Source organism: Mytilus galloprovincialis, chromosome 2 (genome assembly GCF_965363235.1).
Source record: "Mytilus galloprovincialis chromosome 2, xbMytGall1.hap1.1, whole genome shotgun sequence".
Taxonomy (NCBI): Eukaryota; Metazoa; Mollusca; class Bivalvia; order Mytilida; family Mytilidae; genus Mytilus; species Mytilus galloprovincialis.
The window spans coordinates 75,026,803-75,047,168 of record NC_134839.1 but is presented as its reverse complement, the minus strand read 5'-3'; the positions used below and the strand labels follow the sequence as shown (position 1 = coordinate 75,047,168).

The 20,366-nt window shown below is 33.1% G+C and overlaps 1 long non-coding RNA gene across 1 annotated transcript; it reads right to left on the bottom strand.

The window, feature by feature from the left end:
* Nucleotides 1-425: 425 nt before the first annotated feature.
* LOC143064390 (uncharacterized) lies at nucleotides 426-3,319 on the bottom strand. The gene is made up of 3 exons (XR_012975238.1): nucleotides 3,213-3,319; nucleotides 2,097-2,158; nucleotides 426-1,279 (listed from the first exon to the last, which is right to left on the bottom strand). It is a non-coding gene; the product is annotated as an uncharacterized LOC143064390 (long non-coding RNA).
* Nucleotides 3,320-20,366: the final 17,047 nt, after the last annotated feature.

The following is a 20,366-nucleotide window of genomic DNA, read 5'->3' as shown; positions in this document are numbered from 1 at the left end:
CCTGGGACAGGCACATACATAACATAGTGGGTTAAATTAGTTAGATGACACTAAACCGTGCCTTAACCTGGGACAGTGATGTAACACAAGAACACACCATACAAAACAATAAATGACAAAAAGACCAACTACACAGGCTCCTGACTAACGGCAGACACACATAGAAAGTGGCGGGGTTAAACCAATCCTCCCCTAACCTGGGACAGTGGTGTAACAGTACAGCATAAGAGCAAACTATAAAAAAAAGTTGAAAAGGGCTTACTTGTAACTAATCATGCAGATCAATTCAAAGTAGAATACATATATCAAACACAGTGTAAACGCGGCAAGATAATTGTTCATCCACACAACAAAATGACAAGGTACAGATCTGAGAGTGCTCGCTCATAAAAAATCAAGCATCTAAAACTAAAAATTTCAATCAGTACATTTATAACATCCGATTTATTTAGCATAATGACTTCATTAACAGTCAAAGAAAAAACCGACCCAGTGAAATGGCAATATATACAGGTATACGACAGATTGTAGAATTTCATTAATGTGCACACGTATTTCAAAATAATGTTTAGTTTCTCATTTTTATTTACTGATAACAAAATCAATATAAATACCAATAAAAGAATATTCAAAAATCTTTTTATAGTTTTGAAATGATAACTTTTCATAAGAGGCATGTATGTAGATACATTTAGTTCAAAACTATCAACATCTTTTGAGTTTTTTACGGGATCCCGAACTAATAAGTATCCTCTGTTACAAAGCACAGGCACCATACTCTGGAAAACATGCCGACAATGGATTTACATGAAACACTGAAAGTGTCAGTGTTACTAGTACATGTTTATTAAAACCATTTTTAAGGAGGCGAATTAAAAACAGTTCAATGCGTCTAGTATATACACGTTGAATTTTGCAACCGAAGACAATTCTGTTTTAAATCGTGACTTTGTATCCTTTCCTTATGGATCAAAATAATCAATAATAATATTGTCCATTTTGAAAACCTGTGATATTTTTTGCTGACACAACACTTACACCAAACATGGAATGTGTTTGGAATCAGGTTATATCGACATCTATAATATTTATCTGCATCGTATTCTGTCGAAAGCATTTAGTATGGCTATCATAATAGACATAGCCAAAATAAATCCTAGGACAGATAGTCCTAACATAAAGGCATTGTTCGGTGTATCTATTACCCTCCCGCTATCCGTAATGTCAAAGATTCTCGTAAGTTCGGTTGTATCGAAATTTTGTTTCAGTGTTGATTTATCTGTAAAACAAAACAAAACACATTTTAAAACTCGTTACAATGGTTAATATTCATGTTTTTCAAATCAAATCAGATACAATGCGGAAGTTTCTCGCTACATTGAAGACCCATTTGTGGACTTCGGCTGTCGTCTGCTCTTTTGTCGGGTTGTTGTCTCTTTGACACATTCCCCATTTCCATTCTCAATTTTATGTATGGTCCTTTTTAAGCCGGTGTGAAGTATCAAAAGCTATATTGAAGCGATTCTTTAAATGATTTTGTTATTTAATATATTAGTATGTAAGTTAGAAAACCGGACGGATTTGTTATAAAACTGTTTGAGAATTTAAGAATTTAAATTTGGAAAGGTTTTATCACTTAAATGACTAAATTGAAACAATCAAAATCTTTGTAAAAGAAATTTGTATACACTTGTGAGGTAACCTAAGTTTTTACGATACAAAACATATAATTCCTATAAATTGTATTCTATTCATCCATAGTAACAACCCCTTCCCCAAACCCCCACTTTTTGACGCCAGCACTCCAACATATATTGTCATCAATCATAGTCCTTCCTTTCATTATTTTTTTCTACATGGATACATTTAAACTCACACTTGTATGACATTGTATAGCTCCATATATTTAAGCCGGAACCTAAATGGCAACATAATGCAGACAATATAACGATAAACATATTATAGCAATTATGCAACATGTATTGCATATAGTTTGCCTGAACACTATGTACAACTACTAGTTATTATGATTCGACACAACACAAAAGCCCAAACTAAAAGTTTATGTTTTTATTGCAAGTGGTCAAAGTACATACCAAATACCATCATTCTTCAAACAGAAACGTCTATGTATTAAACACGTCAGGAAATGTGAACTCTGAAAATAAATTTTATACACCTGAAATTCTAAGGATACAGTTTAATGGTTATATAGCACTTACAAAACGATCATACTCATGATCAATGTGTTTACGCATCCCATTTGACATATGTTTTGAGAATTCTTTTCAAATGAAGCTGCCTTAATATTATTACTAGTATGCTTTTCCCAATTTGGAGACCTCGTTAGTTTTTGTGTGTTTTTATATCTTTAATTCAATATTTACAAAAATGTATGTCAAATCTATTGGGTTTCTCTTGCTGAATATCAATTGGACGCGCGACCGAATCACTATGTCGTTATCAAAAAATATAAATTCAAGATATTCAAAATAATGTTTTCAGTAGAAATACTGGCATTTAAGTACTTTTTTTTTTTTTATCTATGATATAAAACGGATTCCTAGACAAAGTTATCTATTAGGGTGCAATTCTCGATGCATATCATGTTGGATTACTATATGCACTGAAAACACGTGTCTGATGGATAGGGAAACGTTTTAGCTAGCAAATAGCCGTCCACGTGAAGCCCACTTTCATCTTATTAAAAGTTCATTTTCCGTCCGACTGTGGATGTGTATTCTTATATCCCGCATAATCAAACCGACGGGCCTTGAGGGGTAGCACATGAGACAAAAGACACTGAAACCAATCATACAGGAGTATCGTCCGGACAGTAAAGTTTGAAGCTTTAAAAGAAGGGAAACTAATCCAATGAAAAAAAAAACAAAAAAAAAAAAAACCTAATTTTCACTTACTTCACAATTATTTTTTTTGAAATAAGCCATTGTTGGCTATTTTTTCACATGTTTCTTGTCAACAAATATGCTTTAAATATAAAAAAAAAATGATTAAGTTACAGTGTAAATCAGTAAAAAATTTGATAATTTAAAATACATGCATTACATCTTTTACTTTCTTAATCGAATGGTTTATCACGGACACCATTTTCACGTTAATGATCAAATAGCCAAAAAAAATATTGAAATAAATAAAAAAATCAAACTTGTTTTCTCGAAAAAGAAATTTAAAATTTAACCAACTTTACTTACATGTTATGAATTATTAATTATCCAATAGTTTTACTGAATTTCAAACAGAAAGTATGAAACTTTAACCATTGTAATTGACTGGTTCAGGATGTTAATGTAAATGGCACCCCTCGGGATATATTATAACATAAATCTGTCTATATTCAGTATAAAACATGTCTAAAATTCAGCTAGTGTACATGTTACAACTACACATGTATTTTGTGTTTTGTTTTTTGCACCTGTATTTCTTGTTGAATTTGGACATAATAAATGTAAAAGAAATAAAACAAATTGACAGAGGGGAACAATCCATATTATTTCAAACTAGAAAGATGAAAACACCTGTGCCGAAGGCAAAATAAGAAAATAGAAAAATACAAATTGTGAAACACGAGTCCCACTAAAAATCCATATCCCGTTGCTATTGTCTTCTTGGTCAATCCGTAAAGAGCATATTTTGTCTATGTCCCAAGTGGTGAACGACGACAAGAAGCGAGAGAGAGAGCCGCGACTGCCTACATGTACCTGGGGAGCGCATACTGCGCAGTTATTAATAAAGTACGAGTTCTAAGTTGGAATAGTAAAAATTTATCATGTAACTACATAGAAAGTGGTTACAGATGATTTCTTTCAAGATAATTCCCAGATCATATACTCATACAGTTGATAGTATGCATACTAACTAAAAAAGATATTTCTTATACCATTCATAATAATGTAAATTTTCAATAGCGAGCAGTACATTAATATACACAAAATAATAAACTAAGCAAGAAGGTAAGAAAAGTAATCCCCACGGTGACTGGGGAATGGAAATGTGGTCACCTCGGTTTTCTTCCGACAAGAGGTAAACCCGTGCCAAACTAGGGCAACCGTATTGGCTGTGCGGGATGTATAAGTACTCAGCAACATCCAGTTGCTCATCTCTAGGTTTGGTTTCAAAACCCTTGGTAGAATTGTATACCTATGATATTTTCTTTTGTTATAGATTACCTTAGCCGTATTTGGTAGAACTTTTTGGAATTTTGGGTCCTCAATGCTCTTTTACCTTGTACTTGTTTGGGTTTATAACTATTTTGATCTGAGCGTCACTGATGTATCTTAAGTAGACGAAACGCGAGTCTGGCGTATTAAATTATAATCCTGGTACCTTTGATAACTATTTACACCACTGGGTCGATGACACTGCTGGTGGACGTTTCGTCCCCGAGGGTATCACCAGCCCAGTAGTCAGCACTTCGGTGTTGACATGAATATCAATTATATGGTCAATTATTATATATATATATATATATATATATATATATATATATATATATATATATATATATATATATATATATATATATATATATATATATATATATATATATATATATATATATATATATATATATATATATATATATATATATATATATAAATTTCCAGTTACAAAACTTTGAATTTTTGAAAAACTAAGGATTTTCTGATCCAAGGTATAGATTACCTTAGCCGTATTTGGCAGAACTTCGATCTAAGCGTCACTGATGAGTCTTAAGTAGACGAAACGCGCGTCTGGCGTATTAAATTATAATCCTGTACCTTTGATGTCTATTTACTGTAATCAAATCTAACCTTTTTGATCAATTCTTGGATTTATGAGGATTCAGATTTTATTAGCCATGTTTCGTACCTCGGTTAAAAGTTAACGAAGGATATTGTTATTCAAAAATTCAATTCCCTTTATATTACACGGTTGGAAAGGTTTAAAAGGTTTGATTAAACATATCGATCGTATTCTATGACCATTAGTAATAAAAAAAAGCCTGATTATTTAGTTTTAATTTTAAAAAATTAAAAATACGACCAATATAGTCTTATTCGGATCAACAGAAAAACCTTACCAAAGTGGGACGTCCGTTTACGGGATGTACAAGTACACTGTCACGTTTAATCAGAACGGGGACTTTTAACCCGGTGCCACGTGTAGAGAAGTTTCGTGCCACGCTGAATGCACGTTAAGCACCCTGGCAATACTCTTTTAAGGGTCCGTAGTTTGACTGTTGCACGTCAAAATTACTGTCCCTATATAATATACCCACATTTTATAGTGGCAGTACATATTTGCGAAACCCGCTTCCAGGATGGCCCCTTTTATCGAATTCATTGTTAATTTGTTTTAACCCAGTACATGCATTAAATATTTGCCACTGAACGTTAAGCAAACAGCAATGAATCAATAACAGGTGGATATGATTTAAAATATGACAAAGCAAAGATTCAAGTTCCTAATCTATACTATATTGCAATTGTGTATATACAGTGTAATGAGTAAAGCGGGGGATTATTCCTCGAAATCATATACTTCAATCAATATAAACACATAAAAAACATCTTATACAAAACAGATTAGAATGAGAAATATTATTTGTAGTGGAGGAATCTGTTTATATCAGGAAATTTATACTGTTTGCAATATTTAAGACACAATATTGGACAGCTACTTTAACACTTTGACTATTTCAGGATGTCCATGGGGGTCAATACTTGTCTATAAATTTTACTATCCGTGCTCGTTTATATAAAGATCAAATCACTATTTTTTTAATTTAAAGCAACTTTAAAAACTTTAAAACTTGTAAAAGGTAAACCATTATATGTCTAAGTACGGCATTCAACACGGAGCCTTGTTTCACGCACCGAACAGCCAGATATATAAACCCCCAAAAATTTCTAGTGTAAAAACCATTCTGAAAAGGAAAATCAACGGTCTAATCTTTATAAAAAAAAAACGAGAAAGGTTGATTTCAGTAACACTTTAATAAGGTATCGCTATCATTTATGTTTTTTTTTTATATAACATGCAGGCCAGATTGCCGTTCTTATAATATTTTCAGAATGATTTTGTCATCGTCATCAACATTCACCAAGTGCACATAAATTGTATTATCATGAAAACAAGGGAATTTTAATAGGGTTTTTATTTATAAAAAAATTTATTGATAAATATAAATATGTTCTCAGAGGGCAAACATTGGAAATCGTTCGTAATTGTGCCCAGTCGTAATTGCGTCCTGTCTAAATAAGGTAGCACTCCACAGTTAGAAAATAAAATAAAAAATGAGCCACAAAATGTTTTATCATCTCCTATTCCTGGATTTCTAATACATTAACCTAACTGTTTGTGTTGTACATGTGCATATGTATGTAATCAGTATATTCCATAGATTTGATTTTCAAAAGTTAAAAGAGTGAAAATTAATTCCTTTTATGTGTATCCATGGCAACATTCTGCATTTATTTACCATAAAATATTGCAAAAAGGGGGGTGGACATGTCACATATCCCCCCAAAATTTTGATCAAACTAGAATTTCAATGCCTTTGAGTGATACCTTTTTAGAAACTGTTTTCATAAATCTTCCTAATGATCAAATAAAAAATGGGTGTCTTTCGCCTCATTTTTTCGTAAAATCCAATCACAAAGTTCGTGCGATAAAAAGTTGGAAAAAAACATTGCAATAATTGCCGGACCAATGTATGGTAGGGACATGCAAATACGGACTGTCATACAGAAAACAGCCTATATTACATACATTACATAATCTTGATGTTCATATAAACCCAATACAAAGGCTATTTTAATACTCAGCTATCCAAAAATGAATTTTATTGCACACTAGCTCTCATATTTGAAAAATCCACAGGGGCCAAAATGCGAAACTACACACCTAACTGTGGAGTGCTACCTAAGTCATTATTTAACAGCTGTTTAAGAGTGGGATCGGAGTGGTCCTGATCCAGAAATCCTGAAATTAAAAACATGAAATCCCGAAGTCCCGAATTAAAAAAAATATCAAATCCCGAAATTCAAAAAAAAAGACATCCTGGATCCCGAAAGGGTTAATAGAACATGGGTTTTCAGGTCAGGTTTGTACGCATGAAATCTCTAGTCTAAATTAAATGCCAGTGATAGAAAGATAAACATATAAGCAACTGTCTAGGGACAAGTAAGGGAGGAGAAAAAAGACAGTATTAGTACTATTTCGCAGATTATGAACGATAAACAGATGCATAGACAGACCCAGGGGTGGGGAAAATTTAGTTGATTATATAGGAAATCATCGAAGCATGACAGGAGTGGCCAACCCTCTGGTCAGTCAGAGCCCCCTACCCCTTTATGGAAAGTTATGGATCCGCCACTGAGATTTTCAGGTTTTCTTTGTAAATATACCTTACAATATCACCAACTCTGACTGAGCACACAGTTTGATACATTTTAGCTCATTAGCTGGGCTCACTCGCTAAAATTTTTCATTATGGTTCACTGGCAAATATTTAATGATATTCATGTGTAGATAAGCTGATATATATATATACATGTGTGTGAGGAGAAGTTATCAAGCTTGCTTTCGTCTGTAAAAAATGTCATAGGCCAAGTTATGGAGGTGAAAAATCCAGTAACAGAACGATGAACAGATGATCAGGTTTTCTTCATATAGATCCCTTTAAATTTCCCCAACTGAGGACACAATTTGATTCACATTAGCTCATTAGCTGCACTCAATCGCCATTAAGTTCATTGTGGCTCACTGGCTTATATGTAGTAGAGTTGATAACATGTACATACATGAGGGTGTTAATGCCCTTTATTTTACTGTCAGGCGTCAAACAGTCATTCTCGGCTACTGTTGGCTTTAAATTGGTTACAATTTAACTGCGATTAGTCAAAATATCCTTAAGGTGATTTTGTTACACAATTGTGTACCATTCATTAATTATCAAGGAGTATTAATTAGGAATTTATTAAAAAGGAATTAAATAATTCAATGACAATCATGTACGCTTTGGACACTTTTAAATAACGATCTGTTCAAATATTATAGACATACCATGTATACCCTGCAGCCAATAAATGACCATGTCTACTGTGAAATAACATGTATCCTTCAGGGGTTAGTTTGACAATTAACCACAGACTAGAATTATCTAACATCCAGACTATTAAGTAACCGGCCATCAGCTATGGGCCGTTGTTAATGGACTACTGGACTATATAAGATCCAGCTTTGGACTTGAAGGGGACAGCTTGGTACAAGGATTGGTACCGGAGATTCCGCCAAGGTCTCCCCCCTCGTGGGTAGGCTGGAACTCATGCGCTTAATATACGAAATACTCCAACAGGACTGAACAGTTATACGACTATACGATCACGTGCCCGTGTGAGATATTGAACATTCGAACTATTCAACTTTAAAGACAGTTTGTGAACATTCGAACATTTGAACTTTAGAATCTTTCTTGACTTTGTAATTACGTAATAAAATATATTTAATCCACTGACTGTGTCACAATTTGACAGATGTCTCAAATAATTATCATTACTGTTATTTTCGGAAAACAAATAGCTCATTTGTCAAATTCAGCGGATTTTTTTAATCGTCTGAAAAAAAGTGTACATTTTATCATCATGTCTAAAAATTACTGTTTAATCTTCATTTGGCAAGAATACTTCAATAAGGTACCCCATTACTACCCTCATACATGTATATGTATATGGTCAGATCATATGTTATCATATGTCATTTGAATTTGTACTTTGCATGCCTTTTCAAATGAAATTGTGACGCCAGAATGCATTCTTAATAGCCCAATAACCAATAAGAAGAGGACACATATGTCAACCAAAATTTTTTTAGTATAATAAAAAATTGTCTAATGTCCAATGTCTATTTTATAACGGGTAGAGATAAGTTATCTTTGTATTCACTGGGGTAAAACTAGCTTCTGACCATAATTCGATTCGCTTTCATCTCAAGATGGCGGATGCAAAATCAGGTTAAGTATATGTATTGTCTGTTAAAGCGTTTCTATATTAATTTCTATACAAAGCATACATTGGTATGATGTAAATTCATAAAAGATTCACTCGGAAATCACAAACTACTACCGAAAAATGTGTACGAAACAGGAAATTCGATTTGAAAAACTGCCAAGATGATTGTGATTTCCCTGTGAATCTTTTAAAAATTAAAATGCAATATAGAGATCATCTTAGTTGCCAAGCAGAAGATCTGAGAAGCTCTCATCCTATTTTGAAACCATTGTGTACACGAAATTGTCACTAGTCAGTTCTGTTTATCTGATATATAGCGAATGTCTCTGTGGTTGAAGTTTTGTGCACATACATATGTGGTGATTCGCTATATCTTGAACAAAGTGTCCACAATTTACAATTATCGCTAGTCGGGGGAGTAGTCCAGAGTTGAGCTACATGTTTCGCGGTTAAAAGTCTGCCATTATTTTTTGCATATTGCAACAGAAAATCTATTGTTCTTAGTCAGTCTTAGAAATCTGACAAAATCGTTGTCCCTTCGCATAAACTCTTCCTTTTCTTTCAATAAGGTTAATAGCACTATTGACAATGTTTTTTTCCACTGAAACTCGGTCGAGAATGTGGGAATGTGCCTGTAAACATATAGTATGTCAAACATTTCAAAAGGAAGTATTTTGATCATATGCTAATTATATCTGGGATGAATCCATATTGTTTTCTAAAGGCTGGCATTTAAAGTCTGTAAATGAAAATTTGTTATGAAACATATTCCGCCTTCATTTCGCAAAGTTTAAACATCAGTTTACGTTTTTCCGCTAGTATTGGTATTCTCTCGATGTTGTTCATAGATTCACGCATATCTGACATTCAATCTATAATGGTTTCTGTTTAATTTCTCGTGAAGACTTAAAGTGTAGCACACTGTATAGATTATTTATGTCTATTGTAACGGTTGAAGATTATTTATTGTCTTATTATTGTCCTTTGTTATTTTTGTTGTTTGGTTTTAGATTTTTTAACTTAAACCTCACATCTCCTTCTGTTCAAATATAAAATCTAAAGAAATACTAAAGAAATACATGCAATTGTTATTTGTATAGTGTGTTTAGTGGATAGCTCTACTCTGTGTATTCGCGTCTTTTTTCTCTCGGTTTCTTGTCCATAACAGGTTTGACTATTCTTAAGTTGGCCACAATTCTTTGTACATTGTCAAACTGTCTTTTTTCAATAATCGGAGCTATTATATGACTTGTCCCACTGCTATCACATTACATACTACAAAATTCAAGTACATGTGAAATATAAAGATGACACTTTTTATTTTTATTTTGAAACAAATATCTTGCCCAGTTAATTGTTTCTGCTTTAAAAATAAAATACCGTTATAATTCAACAGTGCAACTAAGTAAACAATTTCATCAACAAGGTCAGTAACCTTATTATGAAAATAGCCAGTTCTCTGTTGCCCACACATAACCATCATTTCTTGATAACAATAATGTTTGTTTGAGCATTGTTTAAAGTAAAACTAATTTAAAAAGTGTACAACAGAAGTATTTATTACACATCTTTTAAATATTTTACAGAATAAAAAAAAAAAAAAAACAGAATCATACCATCAGCATATATAAGTTAGAAAAAGACAATTCCTGTACTTCATATTGTCAATATCTTCCTGAAACTAATATGTATTATTGTTTATCTAAACCATGACAAATGTGTTAAAAACAGGACAAAATTTGGAATACTAAATGTCAATAATTATTGCTTAATCAAAATATGTCAATTTTACGCTGTATGGTCTATACTTGAATATTTTCAACATCCACAATTTAAATATTGAAAGTTTGATGTAAAACATTCAATCAAAGTTCTAAATTACTGTTGGATGCTTATTTGTAGAAAAATCGTTCGAGGAATGACATAACGCAACTAAACCATGACCAATTGGACCAAATCATAACACAATATCTGTACTAAACTCTCCTTGGTTGTTACTATCTGTGTTTTTAATTGATATATTGAATAGATACATGTCTGTTATTGAATACCTGATCATTTAATCAGCGCACATCGGATGGATTAGGCGAGGAAAGTCATAAACAACCTTAGAAAAAGCGTAGCAATACGCAATACCCACATATTTGTATCGACTTTCTCGTGAGAAACTGAAAAATCAAAAAGTCGAGAACAAACTGACAGCACCAAAGAAAAGAACTCTACCAAAAGATAATAAAACATTCTGCAAAACTGCGTACGATGTACCATAGAACACTAAAGACTTAGAAAACCAACACGACTTAAAATCGGGGGTAATTTTATGTGCACAATTGGCACCTGTAGTGGTAGAACAAAATTAATTCGGTGATTGTGGTTACCACATTAAAACATAGCCGTCGCATTTGTGAATAAGATATCCATAACGAAAACCAACTCTTGATGGCGTCCGTAAAATTTTCTAAGGGATGACTTCAACCCTTGGAACCCTAAATCTAATATAGCTTCCTGTTAGGTAGAAACCCTCTATAAAGGAAATCATAATAGGAAAATATGAAATGAAAGTAAAACGTTCATTTTCCCTGAACTAGTAGTACATATTTATATTTAAGGCCAGCTGAGGCCCATATCCAGGTGCGGGATTATTTCGCTGCGTTGAAGACACATTGATGGCCTTCGGCTGTTAACTGCTCTTTGGTCGAGTTGCTGTCTGTTTGACATATTCCCCATTTCCATTCTCAATTTTAAGCTCTGAAATGGCGTATTAACCAATTACAGCCACAGTAATTGTATCATAATAATATATCATACAATCGAATCCTTTTAATGGACGTATAAAAAAATAATATAGCACATCTATCATATTTTCGAAATGTATGATGCCAATATCTAGTTTATTCGTACAATTATTTACTTAGGATCCAGTAATATTGTTTACCTATAGAACACTATTTATTTTACAATGGGACGAAAGAGAATCTTTAATGACATGACGACACGCTTTACAATTTATTTTGGAAGAACAATATGTTATTTGTCATTTTTTTTTAATAAAATCTATAACCCGAAGGACACCAATGGGTCTTCAACACAGCGAGAAAATCCCTCAGCCAGAGGAAGACCTCAGCTGGCCCATAAACAAAAAAATGTGTACTAGTTCAATGTAAATGGACGTCATACTAAACTCATAAACATATAAATTAACTTAGATTAAAAAAACTATACAAGACTAAGAAAGGCCAGATACTACTCACTTGGGACAGGCGCAAACATGCGGCGGGGTTTATAATATATATAGAAAGATGTGGTATGAATGCCAATGAGACAACTCTCCATCCAAGTCACAATTTATAAAAGCAAACCATTATAGGTCAAGGTACGGTCTTCAACTCGGAGCATTGGCTCACACCGAACAGCAAGCAATAAAGGACACCAATACATTACTGGTGTAAACCATTCAAACAGGAAAACAAACGGTCTAATCTTTATAAAAAACGAGAAATACTTATGAACCACATCAACAAACGACAACTTTTTAAATATGTTTTGTGAGATATCAACCCTTCCCCATACCTATAGCCAATGTAGATTAAACAAACACACAGCAATACGCACAGTGAAACTGATTTTAAAAGAAGTCCGAATCCGATACCAGCTCCAGACCTCAATTAAACTGATTGAAAGATTATGTCTACATCATATGAAAATCAACCATAATCCCTCCCGTTAGTGGTTTAGAATCATACCATTATTAAATATATAAGAAGAACATACCCGTACCATACCAACAACTGGTTTTTATTCTTTTGCACTTGAGTGTTTCTGTTGTTTCGTTGATTTCCTCTTATATTTGATGTATTTCCCTCACTTTTAGTTTGTAACCCGGATTTGTTTTCTCTCGATCGATTTAGGACTTTCGAACAGCGGCATACTACTGTTGCCTTTAAGCACCGGTCACAACAGATCGTAGATTTTTTGTCGTGGAAGATCTATAAAATAGTTGTCGTGGTACTGTCGTGCAAAATGTCAAAAAAATGTTTCGAGTGATCACATTAGCTACGACATGTCCACGACGGTTCCACGATGGTTCCACAATGGGCACAGTACAGAAAAAAAGAATAGCATTGTACTGTCGTGGGTTTGTCTCAAATAAGACGTGCAACAGTCGTACGACAATCGTAAGTTGTTTGGGGCCATTTTTCAGGTTTTCATGTCATGGGATGCGCGTGTTACTGTCGTGTCACTGTCGAACGACTGTCGCACTACAGTCGTGGGTCACTGGCGCGTTTGACTCCGAACTACTGGTATAAAGAAGGCCAGATTTATTGAGTGCCATTTGCCATTTGCTTTCAATATTGTTCATGCAGTGTCATTAAAAGTTCGGTCCTAATAAACGACGTTGTTCGTATTAGTTTATATTATAATTATTCAGCGAATTTAAACCAGGATGCCCCCGAAAAGAAAAATTAACAAAAGAATTGTGGTAGCAGTTAACGTGGGTGATGTTGACCAGACGGAGGATCCCCCCTACTACAAGCTGAAACAAATGACGATTCGGAAACTACTGGAGACGACCCTGCTGATAATGTCGTCACTGTGACGGGGGACAGGGAGGAGTCGACGGACATTCCCGCCGAATTGTATTTTTCTAAATAAAAACGAAAATATGTTGCACGACGAACGTACCACTGTCGTACGACAGACAATTAATTTTGTGCGAGCATCGTACGAAATTTTGTAATTTTTAGACAATCATGCGACTGTATTACGAGTGTCTTAAAAATTACAAAATTTCGACAGTAAAACACGCATCCCATATGACATGAAAACATGAAAAATAGCCCCAAACAACTTACGATTGTCGTACGACTGTCGCACGACTGTCGCACGACTTTCGCACGACTCACTTGAGACAAACCCACAACAGTACAAAACACTTCTTTCTTTTCTGTACTGTACCCATTGTGGAACCATCGTGGAACCGTCGTGGACATGTCGTAGCTGATGTGACCACTCGAAACATTTTTTTGACATTTTGCACGACAGTACCACGACAACTATTTTATAGATCTTCCACGACAAAAATCTAACGATCTGTTGTGACCGAGCTTAAGGAATATTACCAATAAAGGTTGACCGGGAAATACCCGAACGTTTAAGATGTCTGCATGTTGATTTATATTTACGAATGAGTTTTTGACTAGTTTGTGATATCGAAAACCCTGGTGTATTACAGTAATTGTTATTCGACTCCTAGAGAATTGAACGATGGACAGTTAGTGTGTGAATTTGTCTTGCTACCTGATTGGAAGATATTATGAGACGTGAATAATCAAAGTTTATTGATTGGTTAGGACAATCCAAACCTAGTAAATGTCCTTCAATCCCGTAGAGTATCGGATTTGTCCTCTCTATTTTAGCAATTAGATTTTACACAGGTAACTTTTTATCTATAAATAGTCGAATCTTCTGGAGTAAACAAGTTAACAACGTTTGAACGATTTATACTACTTCATAACGTGACCTCACGTGTGTGGTAAAATTTGTTGATTGATGCTGCACGTGGCTATTTTAGTAAATGAATTAATCTACAAAGCGAGAGCACTTTCCATTTTCATCAGCTAAGAGTCGACTAGCCCTTTTTGAAAGGCTATTGCTTGTGAGATTTCTTTCGTTAAAAACAAATACGTTGTTTCATACACCACAAGCGAATCGAACAAGTTGAGATATTTAAACACTATAGGATGGGGACAAGGGACCGTCACCATCTAAAAATAGATAACTAACATTAGGAAATGAAAGTCATCTCTTTTAAACTATATTTTGGTATTAACCTTCCCGTTAAAGATATAGATATCAAGATCCAGGAAAGGGCAGTGTTCATTGTTAGTATTATCTTTATTTAATATATACGATATACGGAATCGGCATAGCGAAAAAAATTAAGTAAGTATAATATAATAATATTATATAAAGAATAATTTGTATTACAAAGGTAAATTGTCGCAAATGCACTCTATATGTTTGGGTCGCCATTCGAATCAAAATAGTATCGGATCGTCATGTTTGATATGCAAATGGTTGTTTGCTTTATTTGACATTACATTGTAAAGGGAGGAAGAAAACGAAAAGTTATGAAAAACATGTTTTCTTATCAATCAGTAACTCTAATCATAGTAAAATGAGGGAAGCGATACCAAGTGAACAACAAAAACATAAAGTAGAAAAATTACAACACCGTGACCAAAACGACAAAAAAAAAAAAAACGACGATAACAAGCGCTTCCATGCATATACTACATAAAATTAAAAATTGAGCTACGCAAAGTCCATATACGTGATAGCACAACATAGAATAAACAGATATATTAACGGCTATGAAAATTGGATCATTTTCCTTCGTTGTATAACCTCATATACTTATCATCAGCTCGAAAAAAATAATCTTGAACAAAAACACGGATAAAATCCTCACGATTTGTTTTCTTTTTTGTTCTTTTATATAATTCAAACGTATTTGATAGATCATTAATATGAGCAATGGATTATATATAAGATTTAACGTGTCTTGCTTTCTACTGAAATATTTAATAAATAACTACACTTCCTACAGTAATTGTTATAGTACTGAGTTTTTTCATAATTAACAATATATATGACGTCAAACACGACCATTAAAACAATAACAAATGTGTTGAGGCTTCCTCCAGACACCATCAATTTATTTTTAAAAGTCTTAATTCTATTGATGTTTAATACGAATGCATTATTCAAACGTATTCTAACATTTGTATCCTTGGTATAAAATAACAATTGTCGAATAAAACCATATTCATATAAAATTCTCTGCCTTAGATGAGTCTTACGGTAGAAGTAGTTTTTTTTTAAACAAATTAAAACTTTAATGAGCGAGATAGTAATCCCACAACTGTACATCAGATTTATGGGTTTAACTGGTAATGAATTCTGCTTTAGAAACTTCTAAAATTTCTAAAGGCCATTTTGTAAAATGTATATTTCGGCTCACCGGTCAATTCTTCTGAAACTCGGTAAAATGAGAACATTTGAAATCCATAAATATCAACTTTCAAAAGTTATTTTTAGTAATAACCCGTTTCTCAGGCTCACCTGGGTCGAAGGAGGTTCGTTGTCTTCCGTACATCGTAAACTTAAATACAACATTGAAACCAGAAAAAGTGTTGTTTGAAATTTATGACCTCATCCGTCTTCAAATATTTCAAATACATGTATAGGTGTTTTTTTTTTCTAAAGATATATATTTAGGGGGAAACCATTGAAAAATACTAATCTACCAAACTGTTTATTAAATGACATAGATATTCAAAAATCAGTTTAATAAGAGTTGTGGTTATTAATTCGGTCCATTTTAAAACATGGTTACCACGACAGTTTGAGATAGAAAGTTAGACCCAGAGGTCAATATCTTTTAAGACCACCATGTTCGGCTTAGCATACACTGAATTTAATTTTTGATTCAGATCTATGGTTAACGTTGACCAACCAGTTGAATCGATTGAGCATGTTGGCCAATGATTGAGGTGCGGGATGGTGTTGGCGAACATCTATCAAGCCCGTCCCAAAGATATTTTATGGGTTCAAATCCGGCTTCTATAAGGGCTGTGCAGCCTAGTACATGGAAGTTATCACACAAAAACCCATCAAAATACTAATAGGCTTATAACTCTGAGTTGAACAATTCTTCGTAATCTTTGCAGCATGGAGCTACGCTTTGTATTGCTGAAACATTTTCCTCTGTCGGCCAAAACATTAGTTTAGAATGTTAAATTATACCTTACTTTAAATAAAAGCAACAGTATATACCGCTGTTCGAAATTCATAAATCGATTGAGAAAAAAAAAAAAATCCGGGTAAGCCGGTTACAAACTAAAACTGAATGAAACACATCAATTATATTGATTGATTGTTGGTTTCTTAACTTCCAGTGGTACACATCAATTATAAGAGGAGAACTACGACATAATAGAAACACAACACTAAAATGTAACATATCCAGAAACGAACTATAATATTACAATGGCCATTTTTCTGACTCGGTACGGGACATTTCAAGAAAAAAAAATGGTGGGTAGAAGCTGGTGTTGCGGCTAGCGTTACATAGAAATGACAAACTAATACCATTAAAATACTTAAGTAAACACTTTAATGAGTTAAATTACAGCAGGCAGAACGACATTGGATCTGTTTACTTCCCTCTGCTGTATGCATGCAGAGGCTGGTTCATCAATCACAACTTTGGAGAAGAAAATGTTACTTATCTTTGACAATAATTTAGAACGTAAACGGTTAAGATGCGTAAGCTTTGGTTTTTTTAATGCTACAATCCTACGAGAAAATATCCCCAACAAGTCTGAAAAAGTTCTATTAACATTTGATTTTTTTAAAACCATCATGACGTATCAAAATAGAAAGATGTTTCATATCTGAGCCATTTTATGTACAAACAACACCAACCGTGTAATATGCGAACGGACGATTTATGTTTGGTTATTTGTTCGGTTTGCCTTTACCATAGATGTTTCGTATGGCAATCATACGAATATACAAATCAGACTTATCAACATACCACTTTACAAAAAAATAATTTCCCGTATTTTTATAGATTGTATGAATATGAACAGAAGGAGATGTGCGGTTTAAGTTAATAACACTGAATCTAACAAAAAAATAAACGATAAGAAGGCAATAAAGAATTTTCAAAATAGACCTAAAATCTATTCATGATGATCGTCTCTAAAGTCTTCTTGAGAAGTTAAACAGAACCCATAAAAGGTTATGTATTTACGGGAAAAAAACTATTGTGTATTTGTTTACAGCTGGAACAACATTGGCTTCGGATAATACGATCACAACACGGAACAAAGAGGTTGTGTCAACTTCCACGATTTTATTATTTATATTATTAATCCACCAATTTAAATCTGAAATATTTCCATCTGACAAAGTCATTTTTGCATCAAAATTTCCATAATTTTGTTTTAACAATAAATCTTTTGTAATTTCTAAAGATTTTATATATAATGGTGCATACTGTCACCTGGTTCCGTTGCTACTAATTTTCCAATAACTTGTGCAAACTCTCTTATTGTAATCTCTTCCTTGAGAATTAACCGACTACATAATTTAATTATATTGTCTGCCTTTTCTTTTGTTACTCTAATACACATTGTTATTGAATTAATCACAAAACCCAAAAATACAATAATTTGAGTAGGTTGAAGTACAGATTTATCTGGGTGTATGGTAAAACCAAGATGATCTAATAATTGTACTGTGTCAATTATATTACTTTGACATCCAGAAAAGGTATTGCTCACAAGTAAACTATCATCAATATATGGTGGGTTGCAATGTCTTTTACTCATTTTACTTCTCAGTTTGGAAAATACAACTTTTAAAATTTTTATGAAAATTCGCGGTGCTGTTGTTAATCCATTTGGCAAACAAGTGTATTCATACAGAACATCATTCCAATAAAATCTAAAACATTTCTTTTCTTTTTCATTGATGCTAACAGAATAATATGCATCTTTTAAATCAATAGAACCAAACCAGCAATTTTGTGTAATGTTTGTTACTGCTGTTTTAAAAGTTTCCATTTTAAAATGTATTTGTTCAATATCAAGATTTAGCTGTTTTAAATTTAAAATTACTCGATAAGTGCCATCTTTCTTGGGTCTCACAAAAATATTTAAAACATACTGATCCTTAATTGGAGTAACAGGTTGAATAATTGTTTTTGAAATAAACTTATCTATTTCTTTTTGTAAATATTCATTTTCTTCACTACTGAATACAAGTGGGTATGGCATTATAAGCTGTGTAGGAATGTTTTCAAATTCTAACTGATAACCTTTAATAATATTTAAAATCCAATAGTCAGATGCTAATTCCTTCCATCGATGAAAAAACTTTGAAATTTCCCCCCCAATAAAATTATTAGGAATATTTTGAAGATTTATAGCAGTTAAGTCAATCAAGTGATCATTTGTACTTTTTTTTTTACACCACTATCAGAAATAATATGATCTACTTTTTGTCTTTGTTTTTCTTCTTGTTGAATGTCTTGCTGCGGTCTAAAAAACCATCATCATCATATTTTCTTGTTCTTTTGATTGGTTTTCCACAATCAATGTGGCGTTTCCTTTTCCCAAACTTATGAGGCAAACCACGCCCTCCATGGCCATGATGGCTACGTTCCCTGTTAAAAGACTGATATGAGTTCTTGTGATTATCATACGTATAATTATGGTCCTTCCCAACTTTCTTGCACACACTATGCTCTGCATCTAGCTCTTTGATTTTTTCCTTAATATCGTCCCCAAACAGCATGTCAACAACAAGCTTGAAATAGCTGGTACGTATCTCTGCACGTAACTGCATATGCTTGCAGTTCCTCTCTAGACATTCCTTCTTTCTTTGAAGATTTATCCACAAACATATCCATCATAATATTGTACATCAATGGGCAAGCTGTTTTAGACAAGAGATTCTGTAATCGTTGTAATTTAAAAACTCACTTTTTTCGACAAGCATTTTTAATCCCTTAAATTCGTTTCTGTGATACATTGTGCCATAGACGTTAATTTGAGTAGGTTGAAGTACAGATTTATCTGGGTGTATGGTAAAACCAAGATGATCTAATAATTGTACTGTGTCAATTATATTACTTTGACATCCAGAAAAGGTATTTCTCACAAGTAAACTATCATCAATATATGGTGGGTTGCAATGTCCTTTACTCATTTTACTTCTCAGTTTGGAAAATACAACTTTTAAAATTTTTGTGAAAATTCGCGGTGCTGTTGTTAATCCATTTGGCAAACAAGTGTATTCATACAGAACATCATTCCAATAAAATCTAAAACATTTCTTTTCTTTTTCATTGATGCTAACAGAATAATATGCATCTTTTAAATCAACAGAACCAAACCAGCAATTTTGTGTAATGTTTGTTACTGCTGTTTTAAAAGTTTCCATTTTAAAATGTATTTGTTCAATATCAAGGTTTAGCTGTTTTAAATTTAAAATTACTCGATAAGTGCCATCTTTCTTGGGTCTCACAAAAATATTTAAAACATACTGATCCTTAATTGGAGTAACAGGTTGAATAATTGTTTTTGAAATAAACTTATCTATTTCTTTTTGTAAATATTCATTTTCTTCACTACTGAATACAAGTGGGTATGGCATTATAAGCTGTGTAGGAATGTTTTCAAATTCTAACTGATAACCTTTAATAATATTTAAAATCCAATAGTCAGATGCTAATTCCTTCCATCGATGAAAAAACTTTGAAATTCCCCCCCCCCCCCCAAT